The sequence below is a fragment of the Polyodon spathula genome, chromosome 17 (genome assembly GCF_017654505.1).
Source record: "Polyodon spathula isolate WHYD16114869_AA chromosome 17, ASM1765450v1, whole genome shotgun sequence".
In the NCBI taxonomy this organism is placed as follows: Eukaryota; Metazoa; Chordata; class Actinopteri; order Acipenseriformes; family Polyodontidae; genus Polyodon; species Polyodon spathula.
In genome coordinates this window covers 35,024,484-35,044,707 of record NC_054550.1, presented here as the reverse complement: position 1 = coordinate 35,044,707, position 20,224 = coordinate 35,024,484, and the positions used below count along the sequence as shown (strand labels likewise).

The window sequence follows — 20,224 nt, the reverse complement described above, 5'->3', positions numbered from 1 at the left end:
CCTGACAGCTGCTCTTGGAGAAGCTTTCATTTCTTCTGCGTCTCTGCGAAGCAACAACTTTGCTGGGTTTGTCTTGAACACAGCCTTCGCTTCCAGCCACTGTTGTTCAGTCTGTCTCTTTAGCCCATACCTTTCGAAGACGTGCTCCCGTCGGCTACGAGATACTAAACTGTCTGAGGTGTAGCTGAGCGTTGGTGGAAACCCCCTTCAGCTACACCTCACCCAGACCGTTCAGCTCAGCTGTACCAGGGGAAAGGCGGTGGAAACGGGGCATGCAACTTAAACTGTCCAGGTCCTCAAGCACTTAGGGGTTGATTTGATCAACTTATTCCCTGCCAGGATAAATCACAACTGTACTTTTTTTTTTTTTTTTTTTTAAAAAGCATTTTACAGCACGAGAGATTTGCCCCGGATTGTGTCAGCCACCTATCCCTGGTTATCCCAGGAATTCCCTTTTAAAAGAAGTGGTTAACGCAGTCAAGTTGGATTGTGACACGGTGTACGGGTTGATCAACCTGGACAAGGGTTGAATTACTTGACAAGGTTCCTGGATTTTTAATAATCCAGGAACAAAGACCTGGCCCCCGAAGTACAGATTTTATGTCTATTGTTAAAAGTAAGCAAGCTATCAACACCCTTCTGGAGTATGTTTTCAGAGATTCCTTCCGGCAGCCTCTCTATTGTTCAGAGCGTGGGAGCAGATTTCATGTCTGCGTGATCTTCCTAATCCCCCCCCCTCCTGGCGTATTAGTCCTAATGGCATGATGACACACTGCTGTGAAATGTCAAGCGATGCATCCCAGCGAGGGGAAAGGGCTCCTCCCTCCCCACCCTTCCCACGTGAACGAATTACCTGAAACCTGAGCCCTGTCTCTCTCTATCTCTGCTGCGCTGAGCCTCTGAAATGAGGAAAGCCAGACTGCACTGTGCGCCAGTAAAGAAGCACAGCTAGGACAGAGAGCTGGGGATTCTGCATCAATAAAGAAAGAGGTTCAAAGTTCAAGACAAAGTGGTACTTCTTTAGGGGGCAGAGGAGCATTAAATTGCTTTTTGCATTTAAAGCTGCCACAGTCATAAAGTACGTATGTTATAAGCCATGTCCCCACTGGAATCTGTGAGCAACACAACTGCACTGAGAATTAGAGTGTAGGTCTTGTGCTCAGAATGTCAATGATGAAGCATTCTGAACGTTTAAACCAGGTTCTGTGTAAGCAGATTACGTACTTCGGTATCAGCATTTCACCTGTTTTTTGTTGTGTTTTTTTTTTTTTTTTTTTTTTTTTTATTAGATTGAATGACTTGCAGTATAATCTTTCTAAGTGTTCAGTGGCTGCCTGTAATCAAGTTGAGAGCGAGCGTTCTCTTGCACTCTACTGTATGACAGACCCTGACACAGCAAAGAGTGCATGAGAAATACACTCTCAGCTTGATTAGAGATCATCATCCAGTACAATGTCACTCACTCGGCTGCATTCCCACTGCCCAGCGTTGCCGTGCTTGGATGCATTCTCATACAACGTGGTGTCGGGCAGCACGTAACGAACGATACTTACTTAGCAACATGAGCTGAGAATTGGAAACTGAAGGATCGGTGTCAGTTTGATTTAAATGTGTCGGCCCTAGCAAATGCATTACAGCACCTTTATTGTAGCATTGTGATGGGTTGGTAATGCGATCTGTTTGCCTGAGCCATGCTGTATGCTCGCTCAACCTTCCCCGAGAACGCTTTACTAAACGCACTCAACGAGACCTGAATGAACCTGCTCGCTGCAGAGGGAGGGGAGCAGCACAGCACTCGAAGGGAACGAGAACAGGGGGTGTTTGGGGCACTGGAAACGCATCTCTCTCAGCATGGCACTTGTTTTTAAAAGCCCAAAAAACAAAGGAATATAAATAAATGACACACATTATATGCCATTCCACTGTGGGGAATTGCTGCAATATGGGATTACTTACCAGAACGGCCTCTAATTGCTGGTAATTCCCAGCGCTTTGGGTCTTGTTCCTCAGCATACAGTAACCGTAGGACCCCAATGGAGACGGCAGCCTCTCCACGGCATTGACCCCAGCTGTCCAGCAGCGTTGGGTCCCACTACTCTCTCCCTGTCAGCTCGCTAATGGCTATCAGGTGCCTGACAGACAGGAGTATAGGAGCCCATTCCAACCCAGATGAAAACTAATACAGCTAATTAAGAACAGATCGATTTGCTTTAATTTGATAAGCTTCCAGAGGCCGATAATGTTCTGCACTATGATAGCCGATCATCTTTTTCTAACAGCAGGGGCTGGATAGAACATTATTAATAGTGTATTGTGGGGGTTGATCATATGAAAAGCACCCTGCTCTATATTCCAGTATGGTCCTGCTATAATAATAAATTGCGTGCTGGGTTTGACGGCTTAATTCCAGAGCTGCTTCTGACAAATATATTGCCAAGCTCCCAGTGTTCTCTTTCAGCAGCTGGGCTGTGATTTATTTTCTGTTAACGTACAGCCATGTGCATGCAAGATAGCAGGACGTTCATACTTTAAAAAGGTCCTCTGGATTTCAATTGTATTTCCAGGAGAGTAGCAGATTTTTCTTAAATTCCCGGAAGACTTGAAACTGTGTACACTAAAAAAAGTGATGCCCTCAATTGCTTTCTTTCCGTCTTCTTTTTTTTCCCTTGTTTTTTCTTGGATTTTGCAAGAAACTAGCGACAAAGGACTAGCAGCGGTTGAATACTATACTGTACAGCATGCAATGAGCAGCCTTTTGAGTTGGGTGATTAACTGGACATGGGGAAACCAGCTAAAACCAGTGTCACAAAGGGAGTTCACACACTGTAGCATTATATTTACAGACATAGAATACTGTCCTAACATCCATGTGTATTGAAAAGGTAAATAGCTGGCAAGAGCAAGTGGGACTTGGTTCAGTGCATTGCTGTTGTAATTGCTATACTGCACCACTCTGTATTGGGGTTGGAGTAGACATGGGGTGAGGTTCCCCTTAGCTAGGGCATGTCAGTGCTTGAAAACAGTGAGGCCTGTCTGGGCATGGAGCTTTGGACAACGCAAAGTACAACTGCTATACTATACCGTTGTTTATTCTAGCAGTGGGTGTGTACGTACAGTATTTATTCATGGTTCAGTGTATGTATGATGGGAAGGGTTCATCACTGTAGCAGGGTCAATCCAGAGCAGTGTGTGTGTGTGTGTGTGTAGTATTTACTCATGGTTCAGCGTATCTGTTCTAGCCTGGGAAGGGTTAATTCCTGTAGCAGGGTCACTGCAGAGCAGCAGCGTGTCTGGCTCGGTGGTGTCTTTGTTTTCTTGGCCTTCGTTTTGTGTTGATCGTGCTGATCAGCCTCACAATAGAATTAACAGACAGCATTTGAGGAGTGAAAATCAGTTTATTTATACATATAAGCAGGCATGCTCATGGTTATCTGCATTGCTTCATGAAACTAGATGCTCCAAATTTTCTTTCTTTATTTTTTAAACCTTGATCGTGTATTTGTATTACCCCCCCACACAGGTCCAGCTGCAGGTTCATCCCAATCTCTCAGCCAAAGAGGACGCCCTTCAGTACATCGAGGAGCTGATTCTGCAGCTCCTGAGCATGCTCTGTGTAGCACAGCCGCGCACGGTCCAGGACGTCGAGGTACAGCACCGTGCAGTGCATGGGGCCACGCCAGGGCAGCGCTCTTAAGAACTCTGAATGCACTGAACCCAGCCAGTGCTGCTGAGCTATACCTGTGCTCTCAGTCCCAGGACCTTTTAACTGGGAGAATCACCGAATATTAAAAAAGGGGACAGCGGACCGCAAGTCGTGTGACTGTGAAGCAAGCCGATTTGATTTATATACATACATATATAAAAAAAAAAAACATTTTAAAGTGCCCACTGTTTTTATCAACTGTTCTTTAGCTGAAGCAGTAGTTGAGCATTAATTTCATAACAAATGTCACCTACTCAATTAACTGCAATTGTGTGTGCGTTTATCTGTCTGCCTGCCTGAAAACAGAGTAAATGAGGGCTCGGTTTGTAACGCTACCCTTGTGGTGTGTTCCTATCAGGAGCGTGTTCAGAAGACATTCCCTCATCCAATTGACAAGTGGGCCATCGCTGACGCGCAGTCTGCCATCGAGAAGCGCAAGAGGAGGAACCCCCTGCTGCTGCCTGTAGACAAGATGCACCCGCTGCTGAAGGTAACGGGCTGCATCTGCCCTTCTTGAAGGGGGAAGCTGGGCAGCAGTGACTGCAAGCTTGATAGACTGCTTGCAAGACTTTATTGGGTGTTACTGTTTCCTTCGCAAACGCCGGTCTGGAGTTGGTTGTGAGGCTCCTTCAATAACACTGGGTTTTCAGAATGGTTGGGAATCTCGACAGCAATCTCACCAACCCTTCTCCCCCCCTCCCAGGAGGTCCTCGGCTATAAAATCGACTACCACGTGTCCCTGTACATTGTGGCTGTGCTGGAGTACATCTCCGCCGACATCCTGAAGCTCGCTGGGAACTACGTGGGAAACATCCGGCACTACGAGATCAGCCAGCAGGACATCAAGGTGTCCATGTGTGCCGACAAGGTGAGGAGGAGGAGGACTAGGTGGGGTGGGGGGTGGCGACAGCGCACTGCTGCACTACCATGCTTACAGTACAGTTCAGTGCCCACACGTATCGAGGTATTTACACCAAGTTTTTGTAAAAAGGAGAATAAAACCGTTCTTGTTAAAAAAGCAGGATCCCAGACGCACCTTGGCATCGGGCTCTGTTTGAGTTGCCCAAATTTGATTTTTACATGGCACCCAAAAAGAAACCCCCCACTGAGCTCCTTCATAATCTGTCTATACAGTGTACGAAATTCTATATAAAAACACTGAGCTCCTTCATAGTCTGTCTGTACAGTGTATGAAATTCTATATAAAAACACTGAGCTCCTTCATAGTCTGTCTATACAGTGTAAGAAATTCTATGTGCCCTATATTACATGAAGTGATTTTGAGTAGGAACTATACAGAGCGTGGCACCAGCAAGGCCTGGTCATAACTACGCACTGCACTGCTGTAGAGACACCATCCCCCAGTTTGCTCTGCTTGCTTCATTTAAACAGTGCTGGGGGCTTGTCTTGTGTTTACTGTGAATGAGCTGGCAGCGCTGCCGACACACTTCAACACCAGGAGCAGAATCAGAAAGGCCTTGGAGATCTGGAAGGGAGCGTCCCTATGATGTTTTTTTTGGCCAGCCCTCTTTCTGTGTGACTGATTGCTAGTTAACGAGCAGTTTACCAACGAGATTACTTTAAAATGTATTGCTACTAGTACAGTGAATTAACAGGTCATTAAGAGGGAGCATTTGAGACCATTGTTATAAGAAAAAAACAAACTATTGTTTTTAAAGATCCATTAATAACCGTTTCTTTACATGTCTCTGTGTGTGTCTGTCTCAGGTGCTGATGGACATGTTTGACCAGGACGAGGACATGGGGCTTGTGTCTCAGTGCGTGGACGAGCCCTCCTGCCCGGGGGAGCTCTCTTACGATGACCTGGTGCGCGCGGAGATCGCCGAGGAGCGGCAGTACCTGCGCGAGCTCAACCTCATCATCAAGGTCTTCCGCCACGCCTTCTCCAACGCCAGGCTCTTCACACCTCATGTGAGTCCCCCAGGACCACTGCCCTCTTCGGGGGCCAAGCTGCCTGCTGCAGTGGTTTGATTGAATAAGACCGTAGTGAAACCGGAATCGTCTCAAAAGTGCAGTGCAGTTTGAAGCCTTGGTTTAGTTCCTTCTCTGAACATGTGCCTGATCTCAGTGTAGTTTTGTTAATGTCTCTGTTCGATTGTAGTTGCAAATGATTGTGCAAAGCCTTGCTGTTCAGGTAATTCCGTCCTTGCTTACCGGTGTGTAACCGCCTGCTCTTGTATTTAAATGGAAGTGAAACTCTAATGAAGGTGACCAATGCACTGTGATACCTCCGTTAGTGTAGCATTATAAAATCCCACACACCTGATTAGGTTACTGTGTGTGTGTGTGTGTGTTTTATACGTGGGTGCATGCTTTGAGCTGTGATATGGTGTTAGCACTAGAGAGAACTGCAATAAACATTAATAAGTAGGAATGTAGCAAAAAGGGACTTAATACATTTTAAGTGAGAGGGCAGGGGTGTCGTGCCAGATGACTGTTAGCTGGGAAAGTCTTCAAAGGGCACAATGAGGTTTTAACAGTCTGTAATGACGTACGGCCTCCATTAGGGCAGGGTGGTGGGTGCTCCAGATCACTGCTGTGCAGAAAACCACTAGAAACCTGAGGGGAAAAAAAACACAGCAGCACTCAGTAGTGACAGAGCTCCAGCAAGAGGCTGGAAACCTGAAGAAAAACACAGCAGCACTCAGCAGTGACAGGGCTCCAGCAAGAGGCTGAAAACCTGAAGAAAAACACAGCAGCACTCAGCAGTGACAGGGCTCCAGCAAGAGGCTGGAAACCTGAAGAAAAACACAGCAGCACTCAGCAGTGACAGGGCTCCAGCAAGAGGCTGGAAACCTGAAGAAAAACACAGCAGCACTCAGCAGTGACAGGGCTCCAGCAAGAGGCTGGAAACCTGAAGAAAAACACAGCAGCACTCAGCAGTGACAGGGCTCCAGCAAGAGGCTGGAAACCTGAAGAAAAACACAGCAGCACTCAGCAGTGACAGGGCTCCAGCAAGAGGCCCGCTGTTAGGAACGGTTACTGAAAAAATAATAGGAACGTTTTAACCAGATTTCAAATTGGAAATAATGTCTAAGGCAGGGGTGGCACTTTTACTCCCTGTATTTGTTCCAACCCTGTTCTGAGTTATTTAATTGAACCAATTAAACCTCCATCCAGACCCTGAAGTAGTTCATTAAATAATTATACCTGGTAAACCTGGAGTGGAACGACCCCCCGGGACCGTGATTGGACCCCCTTGGTGTAGGGTAAAAACAACCCTGAAGATAAGCTTTTTCCATTGATTTAAAAAAAAACATTTTGCTTTACTCTGCAGGATATCGAGGTGATCTTCAGCAACATCCTGGACATCCACGAGCTGACGGTGAAGCTGCTGGGGCTGATCGAGGACGCGGTGGAGATGACGGCCGAGGGCAGCCCGCACCCCCTTGTCGGCAGCTGCTTCGAGGACCTGGCGGAGGTCAGAAAGCAACCTCTCCTCTTCTTTTTAATTGATACATCAGTTAATGTGAACAAACAAACCTTGAGTTCTAGATCATTTGGTAAACGTTCTTAACAGTCCAGTAATTCCTGTGCAGTTTCAGTTGCAGGGTTTCAGACAGTCTGCTCAATCTGTTTGTGCTGTGTGTCGTTTCTTTGCAGGAGCAAGCGTTCGATCCATACGAAACCCTGTCCCAGGACATCCTCTCCCGGCAGTTCCACGAGCATTTCAGCAGCCTGATGGCCAGGCCTGCAGTGGCTCTTCACTTCCAGGTAACAGCATCTCCCTCTCGCACTCCTGTGCCAGACCCTGATTTTAGAACCGTGCTGTGCAGGGCTGGTTCACAGACCCTGATTTTAGAACCGTGCTGTGCAGGGCTGGTTCACAGACCCTGATTTTAGAACCGTGCTGTACAGGACTGGTTCACAGACCCTGATTTTAGAACTGTGCTGTACAGGGCTGGTTCACAGACCCTGATTTTAGAACTGTGCTGTACAGGGCTGGTTCACAGACCCTGATTTTAGAACCGTGCTGTGCAGGGCTGGTAAACCCGACCTTGCTCAGTGTATAGCAGGGATGAAAATCCCTATTTCATAGCAGTTTCACCTAGTCCATTCCAGGAGACTAAACCGTTTGTTTCTTCCTTCTTCCTTCTGAATTTGGCATTGCCAGTAATCGCTGTATTAAGCGAGGGCAGCAGTACCCGTTTGCAAATACGAAACTGCTCTTCGGGTCTCTGCTTTGAATGAGAACCTGTTTGAATTTCATGAGCAAAATACCTTGGGAAGGATGTTCCTGGCTCTGTTAACTGGCTGTAAAGCTTACACGTGCTACAATGCAATACAGTAGTGTAGTGGTTTCTGCTGGATTCCTGGAAGCACTATCCAGATACCGTTTATTTTTATACCCCAGTGTCGATCTCCTATCTGTCTCCATTTACTTATCAATATGTGTCTCTTTGTATTAATTATTCACATGTGCATAAACATCTTTAGTGGTAAATCAATGCTGGCTGGACAAACCTACGAAATGTATACAAATCAATGTAGTGTGCTGTCAGTTTGTACAGCATGCATCTGAGTGATGTTTACATTTTTTCTTTGTTTTTTTCTTTGCCTCCCCTCTGCCTGCCTGCCTTCCTTTCTCTGTTTTTTCTGCTTCCTTTTGCTTTTTTCTAGGTCTTTTTTTTTCTCTCTCTCTCTGTCTTGTTCCCTCTGCCTGCATTTCTCTGCCTTCCCCTTCTCCTCTACCCCTTCTCTCTCCTCTGTCTCTCTGCATTCTGACAGATGAATGTCCCCTCTGAGACCTGCTCTCAGCCACTGCACTTTGTGCTGTCTGGCATTCTGGGTAAATTACATCGCTTTTTAAAAATAGAAGCAGCCAGTAACACAAACCCTCTGGTGTGTCAGACGAGAGAGAGAGAGAGAGATGAGGAGCTGGATCTTTCAAAAGCAGAACGCCTGGAAATAAACACGCGTGTCTCCGTTCCCAAACCATCACATTAGGCATCAAAAGAAACACCTGTTAATATCACAAAACCTGAACTAAATTGCGGTAAAACTTGGTAACAGTTTAGACAAATGTTTCCCTGAGTGTCTTGGTATGTTGTGTCAAGTGAATCTTGTGATGCTGTCACTGAGTAATTCAGAACTTTAAAAGATATTTGGTATTGCTAAAAAAGAAACAGAGTGGTTGATTTGATCAGCCTATACCCTGCTGGAATAAGTCACAGCTGGATTTTTAGAGCATTTTACAGCACCCGGGGAATCAGCTCGGGTTACATAAACCCCTTATTCTTCTTTTGGAATGGTTTGGTGCAGTCAATCTCGGTTCTGTAAAATGCTCTAGTAAAACACACCGTGGCACATCCCAGAAGGGTTTACTTACTGATGAAACCCTGGCTAAACAATTCTGAGCATTTCTTTTCAGCAGCTTTAGCAGAACTGCCTAGGGACCTCCTGCTGCTGTGCATTCTCTCTCCCCTTTAACCAGGCTTAACAAGAACTGGAGCAACCAGGGAGCCGCCCACGTGTCGGGTTACAGAATAACCAACGACTGTTTTACAAGGCAGTGTCAATGAATTATGAATGGAGGCTAAGTACTGAAACCTCTCTCTGGAGAGCCAGTCCTGAAGGCTGGGGGGCTGGGGGCTCCTTCACATTCCTCCTTGAATCCTGAGAGCTTCGACTGGCTTGTTTAGATTGTTTTGGTCAGGTTTAGGGTTAGAGGTCAGAGTCTATCGATGACGCCTTTGGGACTGATGAGGCTAGGTGGCGCCGTGTGTGTTTGTTAAAACCGACCACGTCGATTTGGGACTCTGCGCAGGGTGTATAAAGAAACGTCTGCTCCATGTTAGCTGCTTCACTGCAGACCCTGCGTCGTTACCCAGCTTGACCTGAATTTCTTTATTTTCTACCCTTTTGCCTCGGAGACATTAATGCTAGAAGAAGTATTGAAGTTCAGAGACTGTTATAATCCATGGTACATGGTAGCCCACATCACGGGGCACTGAATTGGTTAGGATTGCCGAAGTGCAGCGCTGGCGCTCAGTTGAAAATCAACCCCCCCATCCACCCCAAAAAAAGAGCGAGATTGTAATGAAGGAAAGACGCGCAATAGTAAATGCTAATAATAATAATAATAACAGTAAAGACAATGATGCAGAAGCAGCATAAGCATGTTGTACATTAGCCCTTTTGCACATTCCCACTCCTCTCCCATGAGTACAGTAAACTGGTTTCTCTGTGTTCTTCTCCTGTTCCCACTCCTCTCCCATGAGTACAGTAAACTGGTTTCTCTGTGTTCTTCTCCTGTTCCCACTCCTCTCCCATGAGTACAGTAAACTGGTTTCTCTGTGTTCTTCTCCTGTTCCCACTCCTCTCCCATCAGTACAGTAAACTGGTTTCTCTGTGTTCTTCTCCTGTTCCCACTCCTCTCCCATCAGTACAGTAAACTGGTTTCTCTGTGTTCTTCTCCTGTTCCCACTCCTCTCCCATCAGTACAGTAAACTGGTTTCTCTGTGTTCTTCTCCTGTTCCCACTCCTCTCCCATCAGTACAGTAAACTGGTTTCTGTCTGTGCAGACTGCCTGGAAGCCACAGCAGCGTGGTATTGATTAGCTGCCTCTGTCTGTCTGGAGGAGAGGGCTGTAAGAGATACTCTCCCTGCAGTGTCATTGACTCGGCTACACTAACACAGCCTGGACTGGCTTTCTCTGCTCCTCCCATGGGATAAGGGTTGCAAAGTTGTGATTTTTCATTTTCAGTTGCTTGATGTTCTGTAGCGCAGGGACTCGTGTGTAATATAAATAGTGCAGTGCTGCTGCTTGTTAGTGATGTTATTAACCTGCTTCTGCTCTGGCCTCTGAACCCCTGTTCTTGTCTTCCAGTCGATCGCTGAGGGGTTCAAGGAGGCAGTCCAGTACGTCCTCCCTCAGCTCATGATGGTCCCAGTCTACCACTGCTTGCACTACTTCGAGCTGCTACAGGTAACACAGGGAGCACAGCTGCCTTTTTAGAGCATTTTACAGCACTGGGGAATTCACCTTGATGGCATCAATCACTTTTTTCTTTTCATAGGTAATCCCAGACTAACAAAGCGCATGTGGTTGATGCAATCCAGGGTGATTCCTTTGTGCTGTAAAATACTCAGTGTTTACATTGTGGCTTATCCCGTTCACCTGTCAAGTAGACAAACCGTTTCAGCCTAGTGCCTTTCTTCAGAGTATGCTGATGAAGAAACTTGTGTGCCGGATGCACTTTTTTTTTTTTTTTTTTTTTTTTTAAATAACCTAACATTGCTGGAGGCGTGAGGGAGTGCCGTGTTTCTCAGCAGGCAAGTCTGCGCATAGCAGCACCAGTCACCCTGACAGCTCAAACCCTTGTTATTCAGTAGCTTTTATTTTAATGAAAACCCACAGAATTACTCACCTTGCTTCCAGTAAGGGTCTCACTCTGGGGAGGCAGCTGTGTGCTGAGGATATCACTTGCCTTCCTGGTATATATTGCATTCAAGTGCCCTCTTGTGGTCAGAGGGGTCTAGAACATCATTCAAACTAAGATATATATTTGTTTTTTTGTTTTTTGTCTTTTTAAGTATATTTACATATACATTTACGGGCCCATGCTAGTCCATTTGAATGGATTGTCTCAAGTGGTGTGCGTGTCTCTGGGATCATGCTGTCTGTAACTTGTTGTATTGTCTCTGCAGCAATTGCAAGAGCGAAGCAAGGACCAGGAAGACCGGGAGTGTTTGAAACAGGCCATCACTGCCCTCCTCAACCTGCAGTGCAGCATGGAGAGGATCTACAGCAAGAACCTGCCGCGACGCAAGCCAGGGTGAGAGACACAAGCAGCATGCAGGGGGACACCAGGGTGAGAGAGGCACAAGCAGCATGCAGGGGGACACCAGGGTGAGAGAGACACAAGCAGCATGCAGGGGAACACCAGGGTGAGAGAGACACAAGCAGCATGCAGGGGGACACCAGGGTGAGAGAGACACAAGCAGCATGCAGGGGGACACCAGGGTGAGAGAGACACAAGCAGCATGCAGGGGGACACCTGGGTGAGAGGGCCACAAGCAGTATGCAAGGGGGTATGTGCCTCGTTTTATATAAAATCTATTTGCCATTCCTCTTTGTGTTCTGCGTGTAAACCAGTTCTGAGCTGGAGTCAGATTGGGGGTTTTAATCCGATTTCTGAAGTGCACGCAGGTTCAGAAGCATTCAATTACAGAGAAGCTCTTGGCTTTATTGGCAGTATCGCGGCCATCTTTTCTTGTGTTGAGAATATCTGTCTTAATTCTTTTTTTTTTTTTTTTTTAATGCATCAACTTTATCTGTAGTGGATTAACTGCATTTTCTGAATAGCAAAGAACCTAGAAGAAAGTGGTGACCAGTGATAATGTTGCTAGGGCTAATAAGATGTAAGAAAATTGTTTTAGGAAGCCTTGGTCAGCACTCCTTGTCTTTTGAAATAACTGCATATTCCAAAATTAAAAGTGTAAAATTCATGCAAAGAATGTAAATCTCTTAGAGAAGAAAATGGGGACCAGTGTGTGATAATGTTGCTGGGGCTCACAAAATGTAAGGAAACGTACCTGTTTTTAAAACCTTTAAAGCATTTTGCCCTCTCCCAACCAGGGAGCCCATGTACCGCCTGTACAGCCGCCAGGTGCGGAGCAAGCAGCTGGCCATCAAGAGAATGAACGAGATACAGAAGAGCATCGACGGCTGGGAGGGCAAGGACATTGGGCAGTGCTGCAGCGAGTATATCCTGGAGGGCCCCCTGTGCCACACGGGGGCCAAGCACGAGCGCCACCTCTTCCTGTTCGACGGGCTGATGATCAGCTGCAAGGCCAACCATGGCCAGTCCTCCCGGCTGCCCGGCTCCGGCAGCGGCGCTGAGTACCGGCTCAAGGAGAAGTTCGTCCTGCGCAAGGCACGCATTTCCGACCGCGAGGACACGGCCGAGCTACGGCACGGCTTCGAGATCACTGGCCGGGAGGAGGGCGGCGTGGTGTTCTGGGCCAAGGGCGCGGAGGAGAAGGGGGCATGGATGGCAGCCCTGGTGTCTCTGCAGTACCGCGGCACGCTGGAGCGCATGCTGGACGCAGTGCTGCTGAGCGAAGAGGAGGCCCAGCCCCTGCGCCTTCCCTCCCCGGAGCAGTACCGCTTCGCAGTGCAGGACTCTGAGGAGAACATTGTGTTCGAGGAGCGTGTGCAGAGCAAGACTGGCACACCCGTCGTGAAGGCGGGCACCGTGGTCAAACTGATAGAGAGGCTGACCTTCCACATGTATGCAGGTAAGAGGGGCTCAGAGCAACGGGTTAGATCCAGGGAAGTCAGGATTATTTGAAACATCATATCTGTCACCAGGGATGGAAATACTCACTTTGTGTAGCAGTTTGTTCCGTTTCTTGTTTAATAAGAAGCATCCGATCCTGTTGCCTATACACTGGGGCTAGTCAAGCACATGTTAAAACCTGGAATACATCCAAGAAACGCCCATTTCAGGTTGGGATTGTCCGCCTAACCATGAACAATGCTAATCTGAGGGGGGTGAGACTTTTACATAAGAACATACAACAATAACATAAACTTTCACTTCTGTGCCAACTGCCACTTGCAAGATAAAAGAAATGATCATGTCCATGATCCCTGTGAAATGCTGTCTTTTTTGTATTTTATTTTTACCACTATTTTTAGAAATAGACGGTAAAGCGTTTTTGCCACTAACTGAGGGACCCTTTCTCTTTCAGACCCCAATTTCGTGCGCACTTTCTTGACGACGTATCGTTCGTTCTGCAAACCACACGAGCTGCTGAGCTTGTTGATGGACAGGTAAGCAGTGGCAAGCGTGCGCACAGAGAGGCCAGCAGAGATCTCAGTGTGGTGCATAGCAGCTAGAAATAGCATGGTGCCGGGTTTGAGAGTGCTCTGCAGCTACTCCGGGATCGGATCACATGTATGTATGTGTTTTGTATCTTGCAAGTTCTTGCGTTTTCTGAAATGCATGATTCCGAATGTTATGCTGCCTTGTCTTTGATCTTTCCTGGACCTCTTTTTAAAAAATTGTTAAAATAATAAATTCTTTTGGTTTAAAAAAAAAAAAAAAAAAAAAAAAAAACACTCTCTCGTGTCAGGATTGAGATCCCGGATTCCGAGCCCTCCGAGGCGGACAAGCAGGCTCTGTGGAACGGGGAGCAGCCGATGGCGGCCGAGCTTCAGAGGTTCCGCAAGGAGTATGTCCAGCCAGTGCAGCTCCGGTACGCAGCCGCTTCACAGCACAGTACTGAGGAACACTGCAGCTTCACAACACAGATACAGCATTGAGACTCACTGCAGCTTCACAACACAGATACAGCATTGAGACTCACTGCAGCTTCACAACACAGATACAGCATTGAGACTCAGTGCAGCTAGGGTACACAGCAGCTTCAATTCCAGTAGGGTAGCTATTAGAGGAAAAAAAAAAGAAAAATTTAGTGCAATATTAGATACCATACTAGGAAACGAAATAAACTTTCCAGATGTTCTTGCTACCAGGTTTGATTTCGTGCCGTGACTTCTATTATTGTTTTATTTGATATTTTCCTCACAGGGTTCTGAATGTATTTCGGCAGTGGGTGGAGCATCACTTTTACGACTTTGAGAGAGACCATGACCTGCTTTACAGACTGGAAAAATACATCTCCAGCCTGATTCAATTCCGTGGTGAGTAGCTTAGTGGCCAGAAGTTAGTGCACCTTTTTGTGTGACGTGTCTCTGAAACCCATGTAACACTAGGCAACTTTTCTAGCCACTAGTTGCAAAAGTAGTATAGCAACATCTGCAAAGAAGTGTTACGATCCATTTAAGATCGTCAGCCTTAATCAGGGTTCTCTTGCTGCTGTTTGTAAAGGGAAGTCCATGCGGAAGTGGGTGGAGTCCATTAACAAGATCATCAAGAGGAAGATCCAGACACAGCTGAACGGAGTGAGCCACAACATCACCTTCGAGAGCCCGCCCCCACCGGTGGAGTGGCATATCAGCCGCAGCGGCCAGACCGACACCTACGACCTCATGACCCTTCACCCCATCGAGATTGCGCGCCAGCTCACCCTGCTCGAGTCTGACCTGTACAGGTGAGTGCCGCGCAGAGCGGGCTCGTACCAGCGGTACACAGTCACGATGGTGGTGCTGGGAGAGCTGTTAGTGCTGTTGACATGTAATTCAATAACAGTGTAATCGCTACATTATTGGGGGTTGACATATCTTTGACCAAACATGTATGGAGACTAGGGCAGGGCTGGCCAAAGCTGGCACTTTCACTCCTGGTCTTTTGTTCCAACCCCTGTTCTACATTGTTTTATTGAACCAATTAAACCTGCATCCAGACCCTGAAGTAGTTAATGTTATAATTGTACCTGTTAAACCAGGAGTGAAGTAGCCCTCCAGGAGTGTTATTAGACACTCCTGGATTAAGCTATTTATTCTCTTCTCTTTTTTTTTGTTTATTCCAGTCTATACCTTCTGACCCTATTTGTTTGTGAATCTGTACCTGCTGTCCTCCTCTGTTTCTGCAGAGCCGTCCAGCCCTCGGAGCTGGTGGGGAGCGTGTGGACCAAAGAGGACAAAGAGCTCAACTCTCCCAACCTGCTCAAGATGATCCGACACACCACCAACCTCACCCTGTGGTTTGAGAAGTGAGTGAGCAGTGGGCGGAGCAGGTCTGCATGGAGGTCTAGGTGTACTATAGCCAGAGATGGGAATAAGACTCCCGTGGCATGGCAGTTTAATCCGTTCCTGTCTTTAGTACGAGTTTAATTACATGCCCTGAGCTTGTTGCCTATACACTTTTGTCTAATCAAGCTTGCATTAAAACCTAGGAAAAGCTGGCAGTTTTGCAGAGAGCAGCAATCAGCACAAATTAAAGTCTTCAATAGTTTAGAGCTCAGTGTGATTGTGCAGCTGTAATAGTGACACCCTCCGTCCTGTGCTGTTGTCACTGTACAGTGACGCTCTCTCTCCTTGTGTTCAGGTGCACCGTGGAGGCTGAGAACTTTGATGAGAGGGTAGCTGTGTTCACACGGATCATCGAGATCCTGCAGGTATTCCAGGAGCTGAACAACTTCAACGGCGTGCTGGAGATCGTCAGTGCCATCAACTCTGTGCCTGTGTACAGACTGGACCACACCTTCGAGGTGAGAGAGAGAGCGTATGCACGGGCAGAATCGCAGCGAGATACAGACACACACACTGGAACACACTCACTGTCGATGAGAGAGAGAGAGCGCACACAGGCAGAATCACAGCGAGATAGACGAAGACACACTGGAACACAGACACACTGTCTGTGAGAGAGAGAGAGCGCACACAGGCAGAATCACAGCAAGATAGACGAAGACACACTGGAACACAGACACACTGTCTGTGAGAGAGAGAGTGCACACAGGCAGAATCACAGCAAGATAGACGAAGACACACTGGAACACAGACACACTGTCTGTGAGAGAGAGAGAGCGCACACAGGCAGAATCACAGCGAGATAGACGAACACACCGGAACACAGACCACTGTTGATGAGAGAGAGCGCACACAGGTAGAATCACAGCGAGATACAGACACACACACTGGAACACAGACACACCTTCAAGGTGAGGCAGGGCTGGGGCTTACACAGAGTGCACATAATGGTAGGCATGCTCCTGATTACACACCCACATTATTTGTTTGATGTTAGTTTAAAGTAACTGTTGTATGGTTGTGATACTGGAGAGGGGGTTTCTGATGTGCTGCTCTGTTACTGTGCATTTGCGTCGGTGAGCTTTCCTAGACCACAGAGAAAAGGACAATGTGGTCACTACAGTGTGAAATAAAGGCTATTGATTGATATTGTCCTTTTTTCTGCATTTATTGGTTTAATGAGAAGAGGATTTAAATTAGCCAATTCCTTCTGGAATATGTGTTGTGATGCTGTCTCTGCATGTCTCTCTGTCTCTCTGTTCTGTCTCTGGATGTGTTGTCCACATGCATGTCTGCCTTTCATCTAGGAGACTGTAGAGACAGGATTTACTGCTCTTGCGTCGTTCTTGGTTATTTTGTAGCACACTTTAAATATAAAAAAGTCATAATAATTCCCCTGATTGACAGGCGGTGCCGGAGAGGAAAAGGAAGATCTTGGAGGAAGCGGTGGAACTCAGTCAGGACCATTTCAAGAAGTACCTGGCCAAGCTCAAGTCAATCAACCCTCCTTGTGTGCCTTTCTTTGGTGAGAAGGTTCAGGACTTCTTAAACTGGGTTATAAATAAATAAATAAATAAATACCATCCAGGCTGGATTAGAGAGAGGTGTACACTTGTTGACGCAGCCTGTCTGTCTGACTCTGCCTGCCTGTCTGTGTTCTCCAGGGATTTATCTCACCAACATCCTGAAGACTGAAGAAGGGAACCCCGACTTTCTCAAGCGCCACGGGAAGGAACTCATCAACTTCAGCAAGCGCCGGAAAGTGGCCGAGATCACAGGGGAGATCCAGCAATACCAGAACCAGCCGTACTGCCTGCGTGTGGAGCCCGATATCAGGGTAGGTACACTAGAACTGGAGACCCAATAATACCAGAACCAGCCGTACTGCCTGCGTGTGGAGCCCGATATCAGGGTAGGTGCACGAGAACTGGTGACCTAATAATACCAGAACCAGCCGTACTGCCTGCGTGTGGAGCCCGATATCAGGGTAGGTACACTAGAACTGGAGACCCAATAATACCAGATCCAGCCATACTGCCTGTGTGTGGAGTTCAAAATCAGGGTATCAAACACAATAATATCAGGACCATAGATCTAATACCAGAACTTCTCAAAACAAGAGATCCGATAAGACCAGAACCAATCCTGCTGCCTTTGTGTGGAGTCCAATATCAGGGTAGGTGTATACACAACACAATATCAACTGCATCAGAACCGAGACCCAATGATACCAGAACCAGACAAACTACCTGCAGTGTGGGTCCGAAATACCAGAATCTACTGTATCGAAATCAAAGACTCATCAATACCAGAACCTGTCCACAGGTAAGCAAAATGTGCATCCAGGAGACCCTGATTTCCCTTTATTTTATTGTTTTCAGAAGTTCTTTGAGAACCTGAACCCCGCGGGCTCCATGAGTGAGAAGGAGTTTTCAGACTACCTCTTCAACAAGTCCCTGGAGATAGAGCCCCGTAACTGCAAGCAGCCGCCTCGATTTGTGAGTTTCCAAGCCTTGTGCGCAGACAGATAAGCAGAGAGACACAGGCAGAGGCTGGGCGACGAGGGGGTTTTCAGTTATCGACTAACAGCTAGTAGCTATTGTCATAAATTGTGCTTAAACTGACGTTTAATTCAGAGGTTCCTTGATTTAGAAGGGTTTGAAGAGGAGAACCTGAAAATCAGTTTTATTTGGTGTAGAAATCTGCACAGTATATTGCAGCCGCTTCGTTCGTAGTGCAGAGTGCAACTCTATCTGTGCATCTGTTCTGTTCTTGATAATACAGGGATGGAAATAAAACTCCCTTTTTATATAGCAGTTTGATCCACTCCTGGTTTTAATGTGACACACCTGAGCTTGTTACCTATTCACTGTGGCTGATCAAGCTTGTAGTATAACTTGGAATGGATGAAACTGCTGTGCAGTCGCTCTTATTCCCATCCCTGGTGTGTGTTTTTGCCCCCAGCCCAGAAGGACCCTGTATTCCCTGAAGTCCCCGGGTATCCGGCCTGTGCGCCACACCTCCAACTCGGGGACCCTGAAGGGACACCCTGTCCCGCTGGAGAGAGAGCCCCCTCACAAAATCACCTTCCGCAGCATCGCTGAGACGGAGCCTGAGATACCGGCCACGGACCTCCCCCTGGACCCCCCCCAACCCCCCCGGTGGGGGGGCGCAGTCTGCCTCCTCCTCCTCCGAGCTGGGCTCCGTGTTCCTGGACCTCGACCTCAGCAGCTCCTGCGGTGAGCAGCGCACCGGCGCGCCGTCCCCCCTGACCCCCCCGTGACTCGCTGTCCGTCTGTCAGTTTGGATTATCTTGAGCACAGAGCAGAGGGGTCTGCATTGTGGATGCAGCAATGTTCTCTTTCTGACATTTCCTACTCTTAATCTCACTCTTGCTTTCTCAAATTCAAAGTGCTTTAATAGCATGACCAGTTTAGGTATTGCCAAATAATTGATGACAATTCTCATCAATTTACATTGCTGTCGCTCGTTCTCTTTCTCTCTCGCTCTCTCTCTCCCCCTATTAAACAACTTTATATTATAATCCCTGTAAAGTATAATTCACTTCGTCACAACCTGATTATTTAAATATAATTTCTTTATTCATTTCAGGTAACAGCAGCATGTTTGCTCAAGTTCTCCTGCCACATTCAAGTAAGTGCTTCTTTTAATGTAATGACATCATTTATCCTTTTATGTAGGGGTCCCCCTGTTGAATTAAAGCCGTATGATTTCTGTAAGTAACTTTCACACGTTGTTCATTTCAAGAGGGTGTTGTGTTGCCATCACTTTGCTTTTGGATTTTGAGGTGTATTTCTCTGTATAATCTGCTACTGCAAAAGAAATAATCATTGTTTTCATGTGACAAAACATTTTTGTAAACCTGGAGAGTCTGAACACAATTCTGAGGTACATCAATCATAAAAAACGTGACTTGCGCTTTCATTCTTGGAAGTGGCTGGCGATTTTTATCTCCACACTTAGTTTGAAAGCCTTCTGGCAACACGTCCTGTTAAACACCAAATCCCAAACCCACCCAGCAGCATAACAGTACGTGAAAACACACAAGTTGGTCATAAAATCAGATACATGTTTGACAATTCTTTTTTTTTTCTTGGTGGTTTATTGTTCTGTGAACCCCTGACCCCTCTCTGTCTGGTCTGTTTCCTCAGAGTGGCACTCCAGTTCCTGTGGGAGTCTGCACCGGCTGAGCGAGGAGCTGCTGAGGCCACCGCCACCCCTCCCTCCGCGCAGGAGAGACACCCTCACAGAGTCCAAGGTACAAGCAGGGCATTGATATTAACGAGGGCTTATCGAGGGACACCCTTGCAGAGTCCAAGGTACAAGCAGGGCATTGATATTATCGAGGGCTTATCGAGAGACACCCTCGCAGAGTCCAAGGTACAAGCAGGGCATTGATATTGACGAGGGCTTATCGAGGGACACCCTCGCAGAGTCCAAGGTACAAGCAGGGCATTGATATTGACGAGGGCTTATCGAGGGACACCCTCGCAGAGTCCAAGGTACAAGCAGGGCATTGATATTGACGAGGGCTTATCGAGGGACACCCTCACAGAGTCCAAGGTACAAGCAGGGCATTGATATTGACGAGGGCTTATCGAGGGACACCCTCACAGAGTCCAAGGTACAAGCAGGGCATTGATATTAACAAGGGCTTATCGAGGGCTGCACACGGTGCATTGCATAGCATAAAAAGGCGCGCAACGGAGCAGCGTTTTTAGGTTAATTTTAAGTATTATGAAATATACTTAAATTATACTTAAGTTTAACATGATGTGTTTTGCCATGCCAGTCACCGGGCTCATCTTTGCTAT

At 47.0% G+C, this 20,224-nt stretch overlaps 1 pseudogene; it reads left to right on the top strand.

The window, feature by feature from the left end:
- The window catches only part of LOC121329821, a 36,956-nt pseudogene that overhangs the window by 13,413 nt on the left and 3,319 nt on the right, over positions 1-20,224 (top strand).